Source organism: Rhynchophorus ferrugineus, unplaced genomic scaffold, assembly GCF_030347505.1.
Source record: "Rhynchophorus ferrugineus isolate W39M unplaced genomic scaffold, kcgeb_rfMv2 rfM7, whole genome shotgun sequence".
In the NCBI taxonomy this organism is placed as follows: domain Eukaryota; kingdom Metazoa; phylum Arthropoda; class Insecta; order Coleoptera; family Curculionidae; genus Rhynchophorus; species Rhynchophorus ferrugineus.
In genome coordinates this window covers 34,493,062-34,516,516 of record NW_027472586.1, presented here as the reverse complement: position 1 = coordinate 34,516,516, position 23,455 = coordinate 34,493,062, and the positions used below count along the sequence as shown (strand labels likewise).

Genomic DNA, 23,455 nt, shown 5'->3' with positions numbered 1-23,455 from the left:
TATAATTGAACAAATTCGGTCAGTTGCAAAAATGCTACCCCAATAACAAGAGAGAAATCAGAATTTGATGTAATTTACCCTTCGAAATTAGAGATTAATTTTGTAAAATAATTTCAAATATTTGTTTTAAACCCTACACAATGTTTCAATAGAAAGAAGACATATCAAGAAAAGAAGACTTAATGTTGGATTGGCAATGTCACTACAGTTATCGATGCATTCTTTTGTATAGTGAGATGGAGTTCAACTAAAACTATAGCATATAAGTTCGGTAGCTATGAAGTATTAGAAGTAAAAACCTAGTGGCAAAGGCGACAGGACAGTTCACCTACTGCTGGGTATGTGAATCCTGCTGGGACATGGTCGTAAATTTGTTTGTGATTGTCCTAGGCAATAGTGCGAAATCCGACAAGGAAAATGATATTCAGACTGGGTAAGGCCGGATGTTAAAACTGTAGGGCCAGTTCAATTAAACCCTAGTTGGTAAAAAGGAGACTTCAAAAAAACACTTACATGCTTGAATATTCCCAATCTGTTGTTTTTTGGCACAAGCATCGCAGTTCAGGACGCCAAAAGTTGGACGAACAGCATTGGAAAATTTATTTTCCCCAGAAATATATTTTTATTGTAACATAATCTTAAACTATATCTTTTAACAAGCCTTTGTATAATAGACCAGTATTTTTTGAATATCGAAATTTTCTCATGTATATGAAAAGGGCATCAAAACTGATATATTTTGGGAAAAATGTTGATATCTTTAAACAAACAAATACATATTAGAAACGATTTAAATCTATGTTAAATATAAAAAAAATATATCGATATTACGAAAATTATTACAACCCTAATTCCATACACTTATTAATATTTAATTGAGGCATACTGATTATGCTAAAATATATATGTCAATATACAAATTTATTAACTCATTTTAATATAATGTAATCTACATTATTTCAATTTTACCAATCGATTATGCCCAACACTAATGCAGGTTTAGTTCGTAAATCGACTAATGCATCCACATACCACAACAGGAATAGACTGGGGGGGAAGTCGTAGAGGTCGGTAAAAGTACGAGCGTTTTTTATTTAGTTTCAAGACTGCCATCTTAACGGTTTTGTTTAAAAAGATGTGTAAAAGGTAATGTAAATATGATTGCATTTGCTGTAATTTTAGCATAATTTCTAATATAAATGTATTTTATATTTTTATCATAGATTCCAAACAGATTATTTGTTCTTTGGAAGGCTTATCTTCTGGAAAAAAGTTCCTTATCGAAGTGCAACAATGGCGTAATTATTATAATATTCAAAGGTACGTAGTTTTTGATATTACATTTTTTATTAAGTTTTTTATTAGTAGTTTTCGAACTAATATAGGATTTACAGTTCACATTAAAATACAGTTATGGTACAATTACAATTTTCTAATTTTAATTGTTTCTGTTAAAATGCAGAATGCTTATTAGGAGACAATGTATATATTTGTGTAAAATATTTTATTAGATTGTTATGATATTATTGATTTTTTCTATTGATTTATATGGTGGTAAGTGAGAAAGAGGCTAAGTTCTTAAATGTACGGCAAATATTTAGCGAATAATTAATAAATATAGATAGTAATTTGAAAATATCTAATATTACATAGATATTATAACATAAGATAAAGACAAGGAGAACAAGAACATGATTTTTGGCTTTTTACCAATGCAATAATAATATTCAACAAACAAGTTTGATAGGTATAAAAATAGCCTACGGAATCAGTAGTATTACTGTAAGATATACTAACATATAATCGATACTGATATGTATTTTCATAATAGTATTACTGAATTTTAGATTAATTTCCATGGATTCAAGAGCAGTTTTCTAATTAACACTTAATTCATCAATAGTGATATAGAGATATATTTTATGAAAGTGGTATCTAATATTATATGTTGTAGTTTAAATGTAACTTAGTTCTTGAAATCATTGACCATTGTTATAAGTGCTTTTTGTGGTGTGAAATATATTGAAGAATATTTTGTTTTCCTAAGTTTCAGATAAATTAATTTTTTCAGGAAATATTATTTCATCTTCAATTCACATATTTTGAACAGCATTCGCTTTTGTTGGTCTCCGATATTACTTAGGAAGATACATTGGATAACATGTTTGCTTTTTTCTACTTTAATAATTTTGATTTTTTACAAGAGACTATTGAGATGGCGACTAATGGTTACTTGGCAATCGTTTTATTGAAATTACATCTAATTTATTATTATTAATAAATTGATCTATATGATGTTAATACAATATCAAGACAATAACATAAAATCAATGCTGATGTTTATATATATATTATACTCTTATATGTTGGTTTCTCATATTAAACTGCTTGATTTTTTCTCAAGAAACCTTAATTCATTAATTAACTTTTCCGTTGATCTAAAGTTGTTAAATTTGTTAGTTGAACAAATATTTCATAATTTGCATAATTGAGGAAACAAAAAGTTCAGTATGTTGTTCTAACTATCATTAATTTGACCATCATTCACTTGTGATGTATTTAATTCTAACTGGTATATTTTTAATGTCGAATAATATAATAGCATATATTTTCAAATCACTGTACATATTCCAAATAAATCAAACTCACATCTCTAGATGTTTTAGTCATTACACCATTTAGTCTTAACATAAAGTACTGGCCTTGTTCCTTTGAATGCACAGTCCATAGTCAAGGTCGTATTAGTCGCGCGATATAACATATATGCTTGTTCTGTCCGAATTCAATTTTCCGCGGTTCTACGTATAATTACTTTATTTAATAATGATAATTATTTATTCTTGATATATTATCGTTTATACACTTGAATGCTCCATATTGCCTGCAGTAGTGTCAGTACCTGTAGTTTTCTGTATTCATATCAAATTTAGACCTATAAGCGTCTTGTTTTTAATAACTACTATGAACAATAAACCCTACCACACAGTGTTAGATAGCTAGTTACATTTTACATTCTTCATTCTTCCTGGTATTTTTATTTACATTAGTATATATGTAGTATAGTAAGTTTTTTTAATATATTTTAGAGTCTGCTTTTTACTAACGAGGGTTTATTTATACTAGACCTACTATTCAACGTGGGCACCGAACCACCTGCTGATTGGCCAATGACCAAAGACCAAATTAGAGAGCAGCCCAGAAGACATCCGGTCTTACTACCCAACTAGTTTACCGGCGTGACTGGGATGGTTATTCATTCTTGGCTTTTCTACTATTGCCTATAAGGATATTTAGAATCACAAACATAAAGTACATCCATGCACCCCATGTTTCGAACCCTCGACTATCGCATCAGTAGGTGGACCGTGCTGTCGTCTTGACCACTGCGCCAACTAAGCCAGAAATATAGTAAGTATTTTAGTTAGTATTTGTTAAATATTTACTGGCATTAAGCTAGTCCGTACACTCAGTGACATTTTTTAAATTGCATGTAATTAAATGTAATTTCAATTAACTTTCAATAATCAACAATATATTAATGCATCTAAGTTACTATTCCTGTGAACGTTAAAGTGAAATACCATAAGGAAGATTATTTTCAGAGCTGTAATAACTTCAGAGCGTCAAATATAAATATATAACATATATATATATATATATATATATATATATATATATATATATATATATATGTTATATATATATATATATATATATATATATATGTATATATATAAAAACATAAAAATAAAGAAAGATCATGTAGATTTATATTTGATGTTCTGAAGTTCGGGCCATCAGTTATTATTATTACATCATGTGCAAAAGCTCCCATCGACATTTCTACTTTTTCCATGTTCTTATACCCTATATGCTGTCCTATTTTGTCTATTTGACCGCTCACTCCGCTTTGACCGTTTGGACTATAACCGCTCAGTCTTAGTCCTCTTTGGGCTTTGAAGGTTTTTGATTTTATATTGACGGCATTTATTTCTCGTGTATATTTTTCAAATTATTTCCTTCTTATTATTCTCTTGTTCTAAAATAACCTATAGTGCTTCTCTTTTTCCCAAACAGTAATTGCTATGTATATCAGTTGTTTTTGATCAAACTTTATTATATTGATCAATTATTTATCTTATTTTATATATGTGGTCTTGTGTACTTTTTGTATTTAGAAAGTATGGAATAATAAATGAACTAATACATGTTTGTATATTAAAACAGAATATATGAATAAAACAATTTGGAAATTGATATTTGACTTTAGTACATTAAAACAATAATGAACACAATTAGATAGTTTATTTTTTACCATTTAGAGATGTATATTAAAGAATTAAATGTATATTACAATAAATAAATTAACTATTGATTTTCCAAAACTTAGGTCTATAAAGTAGATAATCAAAATAATTGATATAAGGTTCTAAGAATAAAATGTCATATAGTCACATATATTATTGCATTAATCATTAAACACCTTAATATTTATCAGTGTTTTATGCGTTCCATCTATGCAAATTATGCTGCATATTTTCATTATTTATTTATGTATTTTTATAAATCTTATCTTTTATCGAAATTTCTCACCTAAAACATATACTACAAAATCAATAATTACACCAGGCCGAATAAAAGAATAATTCCTTTATCTAAATTTTTAAATAATATTGCATTGTTCTTTGCTTATTTATTTCACTCTTCCATCTCGCCCTTGTGGATACTATATATTCAGTTTGTATTCTATGGCATTTGTTAGTCTATTGCTTTCTACTTAAGAATTTACTAATCAAACCCGATATTAATCAGAAGTTAGTAGCACTCAAATTTACAGAAAAATCTTAAAAACCTTTATACCAGCGAGATTCGTACGTTATCGTCGGCGGACTAAACTTTTACCCCCCATGGCTACCCGTTGGGTTTGTTTATATATTTTGTGTCACCGATCTGACGGTTATTCCAGGTTGCTTGATTTGGGCACTTTTCATTTTATTGGAATATATTTATTTGTGGCGCATATTACACCAAAAAAAAAATTGGGCCTAAAAGTTCTTCCTTAATGTGAGCTTTAACCATGCCAAATGTCATGCCTCCAAGTGCCCCCGTTCTCTTCAAAAAGATAGGCCAGATTTTCGCTAAGCCGATTAATATATATAGATAACTACATGCGTAGATTATCGAAGTGTACTACATCTAGGAATCTAATTTGTGTTCGAGTGGCATTTCATACATTATTTAACAATGCTATTATATTTTGTTATCTTTCGGCGTTATCATTATTTCGGTTTCAATAGTAACGTTTTCTCTAGGATTTTAAACTAATATTTTTTTTGTTTCTAGATGATTGGCTTACAACGTCAAGGCCAAGGCTGACGAAGAGATGAAGATATATATGGCGACTCTCATATTTTATGGATATTTTTTAATGTATTATTATTTAATAAATTATTAGGTGCTTGGTCTTTTAATTAAAAAAAAAACCTAGAGGCATATGATGATTATACTCCGAGGGTTTAATCTATACAGGAGTATTTTGTTCTTAAATTATTTTACTTTTGAAGTTTGTAAGGTGACTATGTTAGGTGGTATGTTGTTTCGCTAAATTTGGTTTGTTTTTCATGCTGATTGTAAGATGGCTAGGGTAAATAGTTCTCTATTGGTTTTGTGACCTGAATGGCTATGAAACAAAATTTTTCATTCTGTGTTAACAGGTTGTCATATCTCTTTTTCCCTTTTGTTTGTTCTTTGTCAGTTTTTGGTTTATTATGGATCAGAGTGGGTTGTTATACTTGAGAAGTTTCAGGATTCAGATGGTGTAGTGATTAATGTAAGAAATGTTTTTATTTCTTGGCAGATAAAGTTTAACGATGGAAAACTATGGTTTATCTCGCTATTTTGATTGAGACTACATATTCGTCGATTAATCAATGAGTAACCCAGTTTCTTTGTATTTTGTTGCCGTATTTCGGCTGGTCCGTTCTTTTTGGTTTTTTCGTTTGATGCTGTGACGCTAGATTTTTATTTGCTTGTAATTTGGGATTTAATTTGGTGGTGGATGTTGGAAGTACTTGTATCGGCAAAGTTGTATTACTGTCTCGATGGTTTCTTCATGCGGGGTAGTGAGATGACTATTTAGGTTAGTCTGCTCTTTATAGGTTTTTGATTTTGTTTGGTGGTAGATGTTGAAATTTGTATGAAAGAATTCATTTTCGGAGGTAGGTGTACGCCTTGAATAAAATAATTGGATGGAGGATATGGCGTCTGGAATTTTTCGATCGATAAAATTGGGTTGGGTTTGCTTTCTGGTTGAACACAGTATGCAATGTTATGAAGATGTTTGTTGATTCTAGGTTGATTATTCTAGGATAGCTAGAAGCAATGCCGGTTGAGACACGGTAAATGCGACAAATTGAATAAGTAGGTACAAATTACGCTCTATTACTTGTTAGTGAGGAGAATCCTTCTGACGACAACTAGATAAGACAGCTCTTAGTTTTACATATAGATAATTGCCGGTTTGAGTACTTTGGTTATTTTAAAATCTTTATTTGGTCGGCTTGATGCCAGTTTTTTAGGTATAGTAGGTACGAGAGTAACGCTAGAGGTATAGCAATGGCTGTTAGTTTGGGGATTTTGTAGATTGTTACGGTTTTTCCAGGATTGCTGACCATCCAGTCTGTTAAAGCTTTATTATAGTAATTTTTTAGTGGTCCATACACTGTTAAGTCAAGTGGCTGTAGCTTGCGGCTACAGTGTGGTGGAAAGGTCATCACAACAATGCCAACTTCTTTGCAAAAGTCTAAGACGTCCGCAGAAATGCGGCTCATGATTATCAAGGAGATTTATACGGATTAAGGATTACACTGGATTTTCAGGCGTCTGTTTGGCATGTTCCGTAAAATGATGCATATATTTAATAAAATTTGAAGATGTCATCCATCCAGGTGGATGTGTTGAGCCATCTGACCCAACGGGGGCATCATGAAGCATGTAGTGTTTTAAATTTAATCTCGGGAATATGAAGTATGGAGGCATTGTATTTCCAATACCATTGATCCCACAGCACACTGTAACAAGTGAGCCCCTGTCTGCAGGTGTTTTTTGTCCAACTTGTTTTTCGGGCCTTTTGAAGCAATCACTCTTGTACGCTGAACAGTCGTCAACCCTGTATATCAATATAGTTGATATTATATATAGCTTTGGGGCCAAAATGATGTCGTTTTTGTCGAAGACTGCTTTTAAATTTTCGAAAAAATTATCCACATTTGTCTTGTTAAAACTTGTTGCACGTGACAACGATGTAGCTTCTGGTGTCTGTATTGATAAGTGAGATTGCCTGTTTAGAAATCCCCTTATCCAGTCCTTAGATGCGATTGCTTTCTTGGTCCAATTATTGGGTATATTAGTTTTCTTTCTGGCTACAACATAGTCATAGGCCAATTTATGTGCCTGTATCTTTGTCAATCCAAAATTATGTTTAGAACAAATTATCACGTAATTTGACAATTTTTGTTCTTCGTCGGTGAAAATTTGGGAGGTTATAAATCTGTGTGTTGCAAACTTGATCTAGGGATTTCATATTTATCAGCTGTTGTTTTTTTTTATCCTTTTGATACCTCTTCTATGCTCAGTAATATTAAATCTTTAGGAATTTCCCGTCGCAAACCTTTACGTCGGTACGTCGGCCATATAAATAAATTTTTCCTTTTTAAGGAAACCACGAAGCCTTTCCAGTAACAGGTTTAGTTGTCCACGGTGTTGATAAAAGAGTTCTTCCGCCGATATTGAGAACCTCTTTGATAGCTCCGTAGTGTAAACTGCCTTTGAATTCATTGTGCTTTATACTATTAGCATCAACGATTCATTTCAGCTAGACTGATGTAAATAAGCACTCCCCGTAGTAATCCAATTTATTAATTCAATTATTTGTAGTGAACTGAATCATGGCTGTGATTTGTTTAGGTTTTCTTAACTCGACTTGGTGAACGTTGATGTTTTATACAATGCTCTGTGGCCGCATCGTAACGAGAACATACGATTTTATCCTGAGGGGACATTATATTTTCCAAAACCATTAAAATTTGATGTGGATATCACGGGAACGTTATCATTGTAACATGGAATGAAGTCAAGTCCTCATAGTATAGCGTCTATAAATTTTTATAGACGTCATACTAACATGTTAAGTACTATAGTTCTTGTCATTGAACATATATGTGGACGACCGGATATTTGTGTGGAACTGCCCTTCTTTTTCTGTAGTAGGATTGCGGTAAAATATGGATTTTTCGATGGTCTGATAAGGCCGCCAAGGTTGAGTTGTTGGATTTTATTAAGGAGGAATTGGCATCGTTGCTGATATCGTTTGCGTTTGCCATATTTGTGGTTGCAAAGCCTCAATAATTGTTATCTTATTATGGAAGTAGGTTAATATAAATTGAAATAATTTTGTTTAGCAAGTTGGTCCACAAAAATCGGGTTTAAAACCACGTCGACACGTTGCTTACTTCCTAGGCTTCATCATGATATTTATCAACTTATCACAGCGAGATGTGTATCTTCCTGTCGTTTGTGGGATATTCGGAATATCTCTCACGATCAGGGTCTGTGTTTTTTTGTTTGGGTTGAATGTTGTGTTTGGTTTCCACTACATACAACCTCAAAATATATTAGAGGGTTGAACCTCCATAATGGTGTTATCTTTGTTATTGTTTGGACCTGGAGATATTCTAGCTCCACTGTTTGATTGCATGTCCATATAGTTTTTTAACATTTTATTATTTGGCCTTTTATATACTTGGGTTGCCTGGTACCAATTCTTGTACATCTATAAGTACTGACTCCTTTATTGACCGCATACGTGATGGCCGTTGAGGTGGTGGCGGTGTAGATTTTTATAACACTCCCCGCTGAGTAAATATCCTAGGGAGCGTCGTATGAAATTGATTGCGGATTCCTTGAGGGTGTCGATCATTTCGGGACTGCTTAATTTGGGCACTCTAATGATTACATGTACCCACTGTAGGGTTATATGTTCAGATATTAGAGGTAATCTGTTAAGTTCCTTGATGTTTTCATCCATTAGAGCTAGTCTGGTGGAAGTGCCTATTGTATGGTATTTTTAGGTATCTCTTGCATTCTGTCCATGCTATTTTTATATTTTATTTGTTAGTCAATTACGTTTGTCGATGGAAGGATGAACAGGATAATTGGTTACCCTTAGAATGGCATTGTATCAATTTTTACACGTTCCCATAGTTGGCTACGTTGTGGGTGTGAAGGTACCTATGGTGGCCAATGGTATGTATAGCAACGTGTGCATGTATATGGGAATGTTCGTTTGTCGTAATTTAGGTGTGTTTGTTGAAACATCCACTACTATTTGTTTAGGAGGAATTGTGCGAGAAAAGATCACACTGCTTGAGAATGATTCTTGTTTATGTTATTGTTAAAGTTGACACTTGCTCGAATGCAGGTTGGACTTGATAATTAAATTCGGCATTCTTTCCATATTATTTTTATATTTTATTTGTTAGTCAGTTATATTTGGTCGGCGGAAGGGTGAGCAGGATAATTGCTAGAGGATCGGTGGAAATAGCGAAAGAAAGAGAGAGAATATGACCTAGTTGCTCTGGTCTTATTTAACCTTTTATCGCATTGCACCAATCTTGACCCATTTCCATTGTTGGCTGTGTTGTGGACATTACATGTATGTAGCAATGTTGGTTTGTTCTAATTTAGTCTTGTTTGTTTGAATATCCACTATTTCTTTAGAAGGAATTGTGCGCGAACAGTACACACTGATTGAGTTTGATGCTTATTTGTGTTAATCTTAAAGTTTACACGGTTAAGTGATCGGATGTAGATTGGACTGGATAATTAGGTTAGGTCAGGGATATCAAATCGTTGTCTTTTAGACCTTGCCAAGCATAGAATCCGGTGTGGGTTATATTTATATAGCGATGTGTGGTGTGTATTGTCTAGTGTCATAGCGGTCGCTACAGATATAGCGCTATGCTATCTCTTTTTGGATTGTCTAGTTTTGGGTATCTTGGATTTTATAGTTTCGATTTTTATCTGAAGGCCCCATTTCTATGGCACTTTTATTGCGCGATTTGTTTTCTTTAGTTATAATAACTAATTGGTAATTTTTTATTAATGTATCGTAATTAATGTACTCTGCAGACCCTATGATTTGATTCACATCCGCATTGTTTGTGTTATTGCACTGTTTTCCTTTATTTTGTAAGAAGTAGAATATGGTGTAGTTAAACTAGTTGTACGCTTTTATAAATAATTTAAGAACTGCATTTTGTTAATATTTTATATTTTTAAAATATATATGTGAAGCAAGTACATATTCGGATTTCTAGTGTTTCTAATTGGTTTACAGTAATTTTCTGTTATTTACGGTTCAATTAATTTACGTTACATTACTTTTACGATAGTTTTTTTTACATATGCGCCTTCAATCTGTCAGGTGAAGAAGCGACGTTCCCGTTTACTAAGGTGGTAAATACGGAGTCCCAGTAACGTTTTACCATTTTTGCAGGTGACTACAGTGGCCTTTTTGCGAAAACGTTAATCGAATTGTCCTTGGTATATTATTGTATTATTGGTATTGTTTTCCTTGAAAACAATGATTCTTTGTTAAAAACACCTATTGTTTTTTGAGTTGTACGTTTGTTGTTAATCCTAGTTTTCTTGTGTGGTCTATTATATCGATACATGAAATAATTTCAGTAGTTAAAAAATTATATATTATCATGCTTTCCTTTCAAATATATATATTTAATTGTCTCACATATCTACTAATATGCATATGCAAATTTGTATTAAAGCCACTATTGAAATGATGAAAGTAAACCCAGTTTATCGCATTATTAAACTGCTGATGGATCTAAAGGAGGTACTAAAATTGTTGCAAGTTTACCCGCGTTTACATATTTGCAAGTATTGCTCTTTGGAGAATTTTTTTTCTCCGGGTACAATTAACCTCATTATCTTATCTTTTAGACATCAGTCAGAATCGATATAAATATCTTTGGTCGGAGGTCTCATTTAACTTTTCTCGAATAGCGGAGAAAAATGTTAGCATGTCTTCCTCATCAGACTTGTTGGAAATGTAGTATACCCGGGATATTTTTCTATAGTTTGACTTAGCATAACTAGAATGTGATATTGAGATCTATATGCGTTAAAACCATGCTTAAAATCAATATATATACTCATCTTATTCTAGTTGACACTTATGCATTATTTTCAACATGATATTATCTTGCAATTAGGTTTCAATTTGGTATAAGCGTCTTTCATGTCATTTGGCTACACTCGTAGCATTATTTTCACGCATACCGCTCTTTAGAATTTTTTTAACATTGGTAACATTGGATGCATTATCTCCGATTTCATTGCATATTCAAGTTGTGTTGGTGTTTTTGGTTTTCTTCAGACATCTGCTAATTTTTGGTTATTTAAGGCTACATTAACATAGCTTGGTTTGTTTATTTGTGATGTCGAGCTATATGAATCTGTCGCCAATGTTTTTCACGTTGCTTGTCTGTTAGTGTGCACTGTGTTGAAAATGTTCACCCAGAGAGCCTGTGAAACGAATGAGCCGAAGATTGCGTTTGACATGTAGTATATTTTTGTTTTCGTATTGTGGTGATCTCGTAGTTCTCGATCTTTGGTCTTGATCCGGTTGCTGCTGACGTCGTCGATGTATACAATTGCAGGCTTGCTGAAGTTCTTGATTTGGACAGAGTTTATTGACATTATTATTGTCAGATGCATCAACGCGTCGGATTGTCGCCCTATACTAGCCGATTAGGCATAAGTGTATATGTTGTATATATAAGTATGATGCCTTGGTGAAGCTTTTTAGGGCCTCTAATGTAAGCGTAGGTTAAGAAGTGGCCTGTAAAAGTCACCGTTGCTCTGTCTTCGATTATGTCTCTAGTGCTTGCAATTATTTACAAATGGAAATGAATTAAAGGTTATGGTTTGTTTAGGTCTTGTTAACTCGACTCGTTGAAAGTGAATGTTTTATAGAATGCTCTGTGGGTGCGTCGTAGCGAGGACGTACGACTCCATCCTGAAAGAATATTATATTTTCCAAGAACCTTATCTCATCAATAGATTTACCATGTTCTCAGTAAATACGCAGTGTTTTCCCGTCGTGCTTCGGTAGGTTCTAGATCGTTAAGATTCTGTAATCTTTAGATATTGCGTACTTCTTAGCTTTTATTCTTTTTCTGTCGTAGAATTGCACTAGAATATTGACATATTGTAGGCGATCCAAAGCCTTTTAATATTTATTGACTAATTTTGAGCTAAATTATCCTATATCTTCCGGGACAACGCTGCTTGGCTTTGAGAATTCATGGAAGTATTAGTATATATTGTATAAATTATTTATTTCCTAATGTTATATTTCGATTCAACACAACAATCAACATGGTTCTGAAGTATTAGGCGGAAAAGTGGCTACAAACGTTGTCATCCTGTTGTGATTGTGTCTTGGTTCGTGGTACCATTGATACGGCTGTGGTGCCTGATCCTTCCGTCTATGCCATGGTTTAGTCTTGCAAATAATTGACGAATTGAAGGAAGCATAATATATTTAATAAAACTTGCACTCAACAATCTTCTAGAGATATTCACATCGGTCGCGAACTCTAGTTTGCGTACCACGGGTCTAAAGACGTTGCGGTTGATGCGGCTGTCGGCTCGCTCGTTTCTTCGAACACTCAATACTATTTTGTGCAAGGAATTCGCAATGTGATAGACGGGAGAATAGACAGGTTATTAGGTTAGGTTAGGGGAGCTTGAAAGCGCTAGGGAAGTCGTACTGTTAAAAGGGACAGGGAAATGAGACTGGCCTCGTCATGGTGATGTTTTATAGCCGAGAACCGCAAGGCACCAATCCTCCGGTGTTTAAAGGTCACTGCAGTGGTCTTTTTGCGAACATTTAATCGAATTGTACCACGGAAAACAATGATTCTTTGTTAAAAATACCTATTGTTTTTTGAGTTGTACGTTTGTTGTTAATCTCAGTTTTCTTACGTGTTTTTTCGACGAATATTTGTCGACTACAGTACTCATATTTACAATACCTCCCTAATAAGTAATAATCCGCTTATTTGTTCATCAGCCAGATTTTGGTAATATATTTGGTTGTTTTTAATATAATGTCTAGCTGATTATTAAACAAATAAATATTACCTATCTTCTTATTTGTATCTTGAGTAGACCATACTGCTCGTAGGTATTTTGCTAATAAATTAATGTTTTCGCTTATATTCCATTTTATGGTAAAAATTCAAATATTTTACAACTATACTGCTGTGTTGTAATATGGAAACTTATAATTTCACTTAACGACTATGTTGTGTCATTGAAATCTGTATGCATTCAAATAATGCGTAGAATCAATACACATAGTCATTTTATTATAGTTCAAGCATTTATTGTTGGCACTTACATTACGAGGGTCACTTTTTATATTTCGGGAATAGGAAGAAAAAAAAAAACAAATAGTTAAATGATTTTTGAACGCCGCAGTGTTTTGACCACGCAGTTTATTGTTCACGGATGGGAACAAAAAGAAGTCATCGGGTGCCAAATCAGGGCTGTACGGTGGATGACTTATCAATTCGATGTTTTGAGTGCTCAAATAGTCTCTTGTTTGAGCCGATGTTTGAGAGCTATTATCAACATGATATAATCTGTCAGTTGGATTTTAATTTATGTCGTTGGTGTAAGCGTTCACGTATTCATGTTGTGGCTTAATCCAGTTTCACGCATAATGCTCCTTACGATCGTTATTTCAGCTGTGAATTTGCCTGCAATTTCTTCTCTATCAGTTTTTGATAAATGTCTGGAAAGTAAATTTTTTAAAATTCTGAGGCATAGCCATAAACACCTTTGTTGCATCGAAATTTTGTTGAAATTTAAACAAATATAAGTAGATCGATATGAATATTTAAGATGTAGATATATGAGTAGAAGTTGACATAAAAGCATCTTCGGTTTATTTTAGATATTTTTCCATATTTAAATATCTTTATGTTAGATGACTGTTACAGTTAAATAACATGTTTGATACATATTAGATATGATTCATTAAATCTGATTATCTAGAGTTTTAAGAATTTTCATCAAAAGCAGGATATTTCTCTTGGGATGGTGGGTCACTATTGTGTTTCAATTTTTTTATTTTTCAGTAGAAAAATGGAAAATAAAAATTATGGTAGAAATGAAGCTGAATGAGATTTGTTAATGTTCTGTCCTTATTAACGTTATAGTAATTTCACTTACTTATTAAGACTTAATTCTACTAATATTATAATATAAAACATTCTCGTCGTCGACATTATTGTCGTTCGAAATATTAAAGAAGTAAAGAATCGTTACGTATGTAACTTCAGTTGTTCGAATATCCTTTTATAACAGTTCTCCAGTCCTGCATTATTACGGGAATCATCGTTAAGTATCAGTTCTTTCTTCTTTTAGCATATAATTTATGGTTTGACCAACTATTTTCGTAAGCGCATCAAGCAATTGGGAATTAAACTATGATCTTCGATTTCGATTGTTAAAGTTTGAAAGATTGTGCCGATAACGGTTCTCGTGAAAATATCTTTAAGGGAGGTTGCCTCGGGCCAGTATGTCAATCTGTCTGTCATTGTGAGATAGTATTGAAATGACATTGGATTGTTTAATTTTAAGTAATGGTTCGAACATCCCGGATGGCTAAGTGTTTTTGGTTTTCTCCAGACATATTTAGCAGATATGTCTCTGTCTTTTGATTATTGGATATTAGATTAACATATTTTGGTTTTTTGTTATGCCGTATCAATCGAATGGGTCGCCGATGTTGTTCACGTTGCTTGCCAGTTGGTGTGCGGTGTTGTGCACTGTGTTGAAAATGTTCTCCCGGAGAATCTTTTTGTGAAGCTTTATAGTTCTCTATTTTGATGAAAGTTTGATGACATTTCTTGATGCTTTTTGTTTGTTTCAGGTGAATAGGCAAATGACGTTGTTTCAATTAAGTGCCATTTGTATTATGTAAATGCTACTTCAATTTCTGAAGCGCAGTCAACGAGTCGTTACTCCTTCTTTTTCGCTCATGTGGCGATGGCGCCAAATATGATCGAGTATTATCCGTATATCCATTTTATTTATATTTGAGGTAACCATGAGGTTTTTGAGAAATTGATCTGGTTTGTAACGGAGGTAGGGCATCTTAACTCGACTTGATCCTAATGTGGAGTGCATGAGACCCCATCCTCGGAGAATATTATGTTTTCAATGAATCTTACCTAATTGTTAAAAAATTGCGGCTGTTCCAATAAATCAAAGCCATTGTTGGATGTTTGCTTGTGGGTTTTATTGAGGAGGAACTGATATCGTTTGTATTTGTTTTATTTGCAGAGCTTCAGTAATTGTTCCTTTATTTCGGAAGTATAAGTTTAATTAAATAAGCTTGTGCAGCAAGTTGTCCCAGAAAAATCGGGTTTAAGACTACCTTGGAACGTTGCTTACTTCCTAGGCTTCGTACACGCTAAAAGTAGATCATTGTTTTCATGTCGCCTATCAGCAGGTCGTAGCGGTTCTTTGATTCGCACTTCTGCATCTATCATGATACTTATCAACTTATCGCTCAAGTATGTGTATCTTCCTGTCGTTTGTGGGATATTCAGAATATCTCTCACGATCAGTGTCTGTGGTTTTTTGGTTGGGTTGAACGAGATCCGACGTAATTCGAACGTATTCACTACATCCTCGAAATATCTTACGGGGTTGATCCGCCATAATGGTGTTATCTTTGTTAATCTTTGGACCTGGAGATATTCTAGCTCAACTGTTTGATTGTATTGTATGTCCATATAGTTTTTTAAAATGTTATTATTTGGCCTTATATACCCTCGGGCTGCCTGGTACCAATTATTGTGCATTGGCAAGTACTGATTCCTTTATTGACCGCATACGTGATGGCCGTTGAAGTGGTGTCGGTGTAGATTTTTATAACACTCCCCGCTGAGTGAATATCCTAGGGAGCGTCGTATGAAATTGATTGCGGAATACTTGAGGGTCTCGATTATTTCCGGACTGCTTAATTCGTTTTAGGCGTTCTATGATTTGGGTACCTGTAGGGTTAAATGCTCATATATTAGAAGTAATCTGTTAGGTCTCTTGATGTTTTCAACCATTACAGCTAGTCTGGTGGAAGTGCCTACTGTGTAGTATTTTTTTAGGTATCTCTTGCATTCGTTCTATGTTATTTTTATAGTTTATTTGTTAGTTATATTTGATCGACGGAAAGATGAACAGGATAATTGATAGAGATGTAGCTGGTCTTGTCTTATTTACCCTTGGAACGGCATTGTATCAATTCTTACGTTGTGGCTGTGAAGGTACCTATGGTGGTCAATGAGGTGTTATGAGGAATTGTACGAGAAAGGATCACACAGCTTGAGAATGATTCTTGTTTATGTTAATCTTTAAATTAACACTTGGTCGAATGGCGGTTTGACTGGATAATTAGATTACGTCATGGTTATCAAATGATTTTCTATTAACTTTGAGATCTCAAGGTTCCGTTTCACGGGCATTGTCAACCATATAATCCTGTGTTGGTTATATATATATTATATATGTTATTTTTATAACATATATTGTTGTCTAGTGTCGTAGCAGTCGCAATCTCTTTTATGGGTTATCTAGTTTTGGGTGTCTTGGATTTTATTGTTCCTGTTGAATGTCCTGCTGATTGAACACATACATACGGATAGTTTCGGATATATGGCATATCGGGGACTCGATATTTATGTAGAACTGTCTTGTGATATTGTTAAGTTTTCTACAGACATAATCTACCGAATTGGTATTTTTTGTTAATTTGTCCTGATTAGCATCAGTGTATATGTTCTAAATTATTAGCATTTGACGTTTTAATGTTAAGAACCCTTTTAAATGCTTACATAATTATTCAATGATCCAAGTAGTTTTATATTTTTTTTATATAGATTTTTGGAAAACCTCATAATTCATCTTTTTTCAGCAAATTATTTAGATATACGTTTTTTTTTTAAATTAATCTCAGTTCTCTTATGTGATCTTTTGGCCAATATTTGTGGATTACAGGACATGTCCATGTAGTACTTTCTTAAGATAAGTAAATTTAAAAAATCATTGACTGTCAGACATCTTTCATATTCTTTTAGATAGCTCGATTACATTCGCATATTTGTTCTAAGTAATATTCTTTTTATTTTTAAACTTGTTAGCCAGATATTGTAATGTATGTGGTTGTTTCTCATCTAACATTTGGTTAATAACTAAAAAATAAATGTTCTTCCTGACTTGCTATTCGATGACCGTCCATCTTAGTTTCGCTTGATTTTAAAATTTGCCGCCTTGCCAAGATCACCATCTCCGTTTTGTGCGACTATGGAATATAATAGGGCGTCTGCGGTTGATCTTATCTAGTCAACTCCTCCGATAACCTGGTTTTCACTATCGTTTTTAGCTCCGGTTTTCCTCCCAGTTGCTGGGCTTTCCTCAAACGTCCCGCTCGAAGTCATCACAGAAGTTCTGTCACGCCTGTCTTACTGGATTGAATGGCGTTTTTCTATATCTGTATTCGGTATGGTTACGACTTGTCTCGATCGTCTTCGTTCCAGTCGCATTCGATCGGTCATTTTTTTATTTTTGAGGTAACCATGAGGTTTTTGAGAAATTGATCTGGTTTGTAACGGCGATAGGGCCTCTTAACTCGACTTGATCCTAATGTGGAGTGCATGAGACTCCATCCTCGGAGAATATATTATTTTTTTCCATGAATCTTACCTAATTGCTAAATATTTGCGAAGAGGAAGACAATCGGGAATTCTGTCTTATTTGTTATCTTATTTTTTACATTGATATATCCGCCAGTTTCCTTTTCTTCAACTGCTCAAGCGAGCCGGCGAGTGAGATTTTTGGTGGTGGTATCCCATCACCATTGAATTAGTATTTTATGGATTTTATGTATTTTTGAGGTCATTTATTTTTAGTGTTTAGATTGTCATATTGGTTTCATTTTTGTATTAAGCATTTATCTCAAGTCAGCCAATAATCCAAAATGTTTAAGAAAATCAGCTCCTATGATGGGGTTCGTAAACTCTGATAGGAGAGTCGATCTTTATATTTCGGGAATAGAAAAAAAAAGTTAAGCTGCGAATATATTTTTATTGTTTTTCATAGTACTCGCCACGATGATCGATACACTTTTGCATACGCTTAAACCAATTTTCAAAGCATTTATTCCATTCCGAATGAGGTATCTTCAAATCATGATTTTTGAACGCTTCAATAGCTTCTTCGGCCGATGAAAATTATTGACCACGTAGTTTATTCTTCACCGATGGGAACAAAAAGAAGTCATTGGGTGCCAAATCAGGGCTGTACGGCAAATGACCCATCAATTCGATGTTTTGAGTGCTCAATTAATCTCTTGTTTGAGAGCTTTTGTCATGATGAAGGACAATAGGGATGCCTCAATCTCACAATAAGGGAATTGACGATCTTGCTTAATCATTTTGCACAGAGCATCGATGTTTTCTCTCAAAACATGAATATCTTCATGAAAGTCGTCGGACGTTGTTTTGGAAGCTTCCATTTAAGTTTTCCTCGCATGCCAAATTTCAGTTCATATTTTCTTAGCTGTTAATCGCGGCGACAGTGTTGTTTTGAATTATTGACGTGTGATTAAGATATGACTGAAGCTTCTGGCGCTATGTCGACCAAGAATTGATGGCCCTTGTCTCCTGAAAGCAGGCGGTTGACACCATCGTTGACTCAACTATTTTTCCGAATTAGTGGCGATAATAACATCCAGGGGGTTCCGATTTTTCTCTACTGACGCGATGGTTCTTCAAGTCGCATCAACATTTCGCGCCTTTGGTGCTTTAAGGCGTTAATTTCGCCTTCGTGCGTTGCTGGCGTAATCCAAAGTTTCGGTTTCACCTGAAAAGGTGGCAGATTTACACTTCTAGCCTCCTCAACATCTCTACTTGCTTCTGTTTATGCATTGGTAGCTGGTAGGTGTTTATCTTGGGATTATAGATTTTTTCTCATTTATTTTTGATTTGGTCGTAAAGAAAATTAAAGGTTATTCGGTTATAATATGGTGTTAACGATGCGTAATTTCAAATAGCCTTCTCGGGGAATCTAAGTTTCCGTTTCCTGCTATAACTGAATCGATTGTTCAACACGGTCACATTTTTGAAGGAAAGGGTGGTAATTTGGAACCCTAGTTGTTTTTTAAATCTTCTCAGAACACTGTTTGATTAGTGATTCCTAAAAGTGGCTTTATGTACTTTCAATTTTATATTAATTTAGTACTCATTTTATGAAATAATTAGCTTTATTGGAAAAATGAAAAATTTGTATTTCGTGCTATAGTGCCGGTGTTGCTATAGTTGCCGCTGGGCTGTAGCTGTTGTGTATTTGGCAGTTTGCAAACAAATTATTTGATTTGAGTTTGTTTCTTAATTTGGATTTGTTCAGGCATGTCCTCAATGATTTCTTACAACTTCAAGTTAGTTTCCCCATTTCTTTACTAAACTCTAGATATACTTGCAGGCTGTTGATAGTTTGTTAGACTTATTCTCAGTTTTTATACTCCACGAGCATAATAGCGAACTTAACTTGTTAACTTGTTAGTAACTCATTCCATTAAAACATTTCAATTTCATCTAGTTTTCTCAATCATTCTCAGGTGATTTAGTTCTCATCGATAAGCATACATGAACATTTTCAATGAGAACTTCTTTAGTTTGCTGATAATTGTTCATATTAGTAATGGTTCGATGTTTGGTTAATTTTGCGTTTATATTATTATACAATTCCTTTGTTAAAATAACAAAGTTTTATAATGATAGCGATCTTTTAAGGAAAATTGTGTAGGCTTTGCTTTTTCAGTTATCAAGCTTTGTAAAATAAGGTGTAAAAATATGCCTGTATTTTTGTGCGATATCCGCCTAAGATGTTAACTAGACGAATTGCTCTATCAAAATATAAAATATGGTTAAATTGGGAGTTTGAGTTTGATGCTGATCATTTACGTACCTTCTTCTGTGAGCACCATATTCAGTTTTGGTGGCTGTGCACTTGACGAACTGAATGAAACACTGAATGTTCCAATTCCAATCTAATATAGGCCTGGGATGATTCTCAAAGCTTCGTGTTTTCAACGTTTTAATTGTCTCCGAGGTGCAAATGATTTCAGTAACTTCAAAGCTAATGTATTCATTGTCGTCATTATTCTGTCAATTTGGCGTTGTACATTCGTAGCTTCAGGTGTCTTTCGTAGCTTCAGAGCTAGTTTTCATTGCTTGATTGATACCGACTACGGTATTTTTGATTTTAAGAGTAATAGTAATGGTAAGTAATAAGTATAGAGTAAGAGATTACTATAAGTAATTAACTTATTACTATATAATCAATATATAAATATGTTTTAATTTCTATAAATGATGAATGCGTACTTTTTGAGTTACTATTTAAGTTCTGTACTCATTGTTTAAGCGGACCTGATAACCTAAGAGTACTTCCTGCAAAATAATTTAAGAGTGTGGTAGTTTTTCACACCCCTTGCCTTTAACAGATAATTATTAACGTTAAAGTTAGATAGTAAACGCCATATCAGTCAGTTTCATGATAAAAAATAGTAGGATATGTTCACGATCAATCATTTCATTACATTTATATGTACAAGGGAAGCAAATGTGTTCGATCTTATATGACTGCTCATTGTGTTCATAGAAAGCACAATAATATAAAGTAGTATATATAAATGTTAGATATTTATTTAATTTTACTACAAACGAAACTCTCGCTCTCGAATTATTCTGCTCTTTCGGTTCCGACTCCCGCAATATTATCGATCCCGACGTACTACTTAGTTATTTTCCCAGATTTTGTAGTTAACGTGCACTACTTTGCGCCATCAATACACCAACCAGCTATAAACTCTAACATGGCTTCTTTTATAACAGGAAAATAGGTTTGGGGAATTTTTGTAACAGTTCCAAAGTTGTAATCTTTTAACGGTCACTTAATATAATTATATTTACCGCCGCTCATTATTTTTTAAATTTATTTCAAACTGGTATAAAGTTTACAATTAATTTTAATCTCACTTACTAATAAACAGAATATCTAAAGGTTTTCTCTGTTTGAGTCTATACTCTTCCGTGTCATACGTTATATCAGTATCTGTTGCTATAAAATAAGCTTGTTGTTAATTATTCGGAGTTTCAGCCAAGCATCCAACACATTCTCCTAAATTTAGTATTGAGTTTATCGCTTTTCTTTTTTATATGTTCCTTCCGTCTGAACTTGACATTCATGTTCATGCCCAGCAATTGTGCTGTGTTGGCATATGGAATTTGCATGTCGTTAATAAAGGTTTCTTTATTCGCCATTTTTTAGTCTAGGTAGCAATTTTATCAAGAGAAGATTGGAGTTTCTGAGTTGAGCTCTACAGTGATTGCTACTGGTAATATTGCTATATAATCATCAAAGGTAGCAGTTTCACTGTGGCCTTAACACACCTCATTGAGGCAGGCCAGTCCTTATTGGTTTGAGATCAGAGTGAAGGAACATTCTTTCAAACACGGAATTATCAATTTATCAAATAAGATTTTAATAACAGGTAGATATGCGACGGAAAAGCGACTTTATTTTATATAGAAGGCCTTCATGCCATATTCCGTCAAGAGCCTGTTCAATATCAAGAGAGACTTATTTTCAGAAGAACTTATTTTCTAGATGTTTTTCAGTTACATCTGTGATTAAACGTACTTGGTCAATTGTTTATTAGGCCTTCCTGTAAGAAAACTGGTCAGATTGTATCAGCTTTCTTTGCTCGAGAAAAAGTTTGAGGCGTTTTACAAACAATTTCAAGAGCTTAACGATAGTATCCCCAATCATTCTTAATGCCTTTTTTTATGTTCTTTGTCATTAATATGATTCATTATTTGGTTGCTAATGAATTAAAGCTATATATTAATTATCAATCTTATTATTATTGTTAGGAAATGGAGGTTTTCGGAGAATAGTTATATATATATGTTCTTTCATTATCTCAGACTCTTCGCTTGTGAAAATATGAAGAAACTGATAAGGTTTTTAATAAATAAAAAAACCCATATTAATACTTTTTAGTCAGTTTCTCTCTCACGTCTGATTACATCCAAGTGGATTATATTCTTCGTGCTATCCACAGGTAATGAAAACAGGTCTGTCGACTACAAGGCAGACTTGTTCTTGGGCGGCAGTTCCAAAATCAATCAAAAGAAATTGCAGCAATGTGAAGGTTCCATTAAACAATGGACCGGTTGTCAGTACAACCCTACAATACAAACCAATTACATACGCGCACAGTATCTAGTAAATCTCTAGCTAGATGGTGTTAGTTTAAGAGTTCAGTGTTAGTTAATTAACTTGGTAGGAGGGGAGGGGATGCAAGGGTAGTTTTGCGGACGGCGGGAAACAGATAAGAGACAGGGGGCTTTCCTTTTTTGGTCTGGGATCGGGAAGGGGAATCTTGTTAAATATGCGTATTAAGCAAGTTTGTGTGTATGCGAAGAATGCTTCTGGACTATTCTTAACGGTTAATCCCATGATCATCACCAATGTAAAGCTGCACGCTGTAATAGCCTTGGTATGATTTCAGTGATTCTGCACTAATAACGATATAAACTGAAATTTAGTTCTGAATCTGATTCGGAAGACGAATTCGAATCTGAAATGGTAATATTTCTCTTACCGATGGCTAGTAAAAGTCATTTAATTGTGTGTATCTAAAAAAAGAAAGACTCACGGATAATTTACTTTAATTAAAGAATTTAGTGACGAAGAATTCAACAATTATTTTCGGCTAAATCATGATCAAATTAGAGATGTGCACGAGTTAATCAAAACATAAATTTATGCAAATGAATGCAACGCTACAAGACCCATTGGCAGTTCTTCTTCCATTTCTAAATAGTCACCGTAAAATGCTGAATTTTAATAGGCAAACTGGATGTCTGTGGTTAGCTTGACACGAAATTGGTTCGGTTTCAAGGAGTATTTCTTAATATTTATGGCAGTCGGTTTTCTTTCTAGATTTGTAGCGAGGGATTTTGATTGTGCAGCAGTCGCTGAGAATTAATATAATCGGGCGATGGTGCGATTGTAACCCATCGATGATTTGCATATCGGTTGGACGATTGATACTCTGCAGTATGACGAAGTCAAGAATACGACGAATACTCCGTTGTCTGATGTGGCGGGGTGGTGGGTAGGTCATATAGGTAGGTAATTAAAAAAATTAATTTATGCAGAGAAATGCAATGCTATGAGGCCCAATAACGATTCTTGCTCCATTTCTAATTAGTCACCGTAACTTTACGCGAAG

The 23,455-nt window shown here is 33.8% G+C and overlaps 1 long non-coding RNA gene across 1 annotated transcript; it reads left to right on the top strand.

The window, feature by feature from the left end:
• Positions 1-1,025: 1,025 nt before the first annotated feature.
• On the top strand, positions 1,026-8,259 carry LOC143200357 (uncharacterized). Its single transcript, XR_013006698.1, has 4 exons — positions 1,026-1,146; positions 1,224-1,320; positions 3,124-3,408; positions 5,344-8,259. It is a non-coding gene; the product is annotated as an uncharacterized LOC143200357 (long non-coding RNA).
• The last annotated feature ends 15,196 nt before the right edge of the window (positions 8,260-23,455 follow it).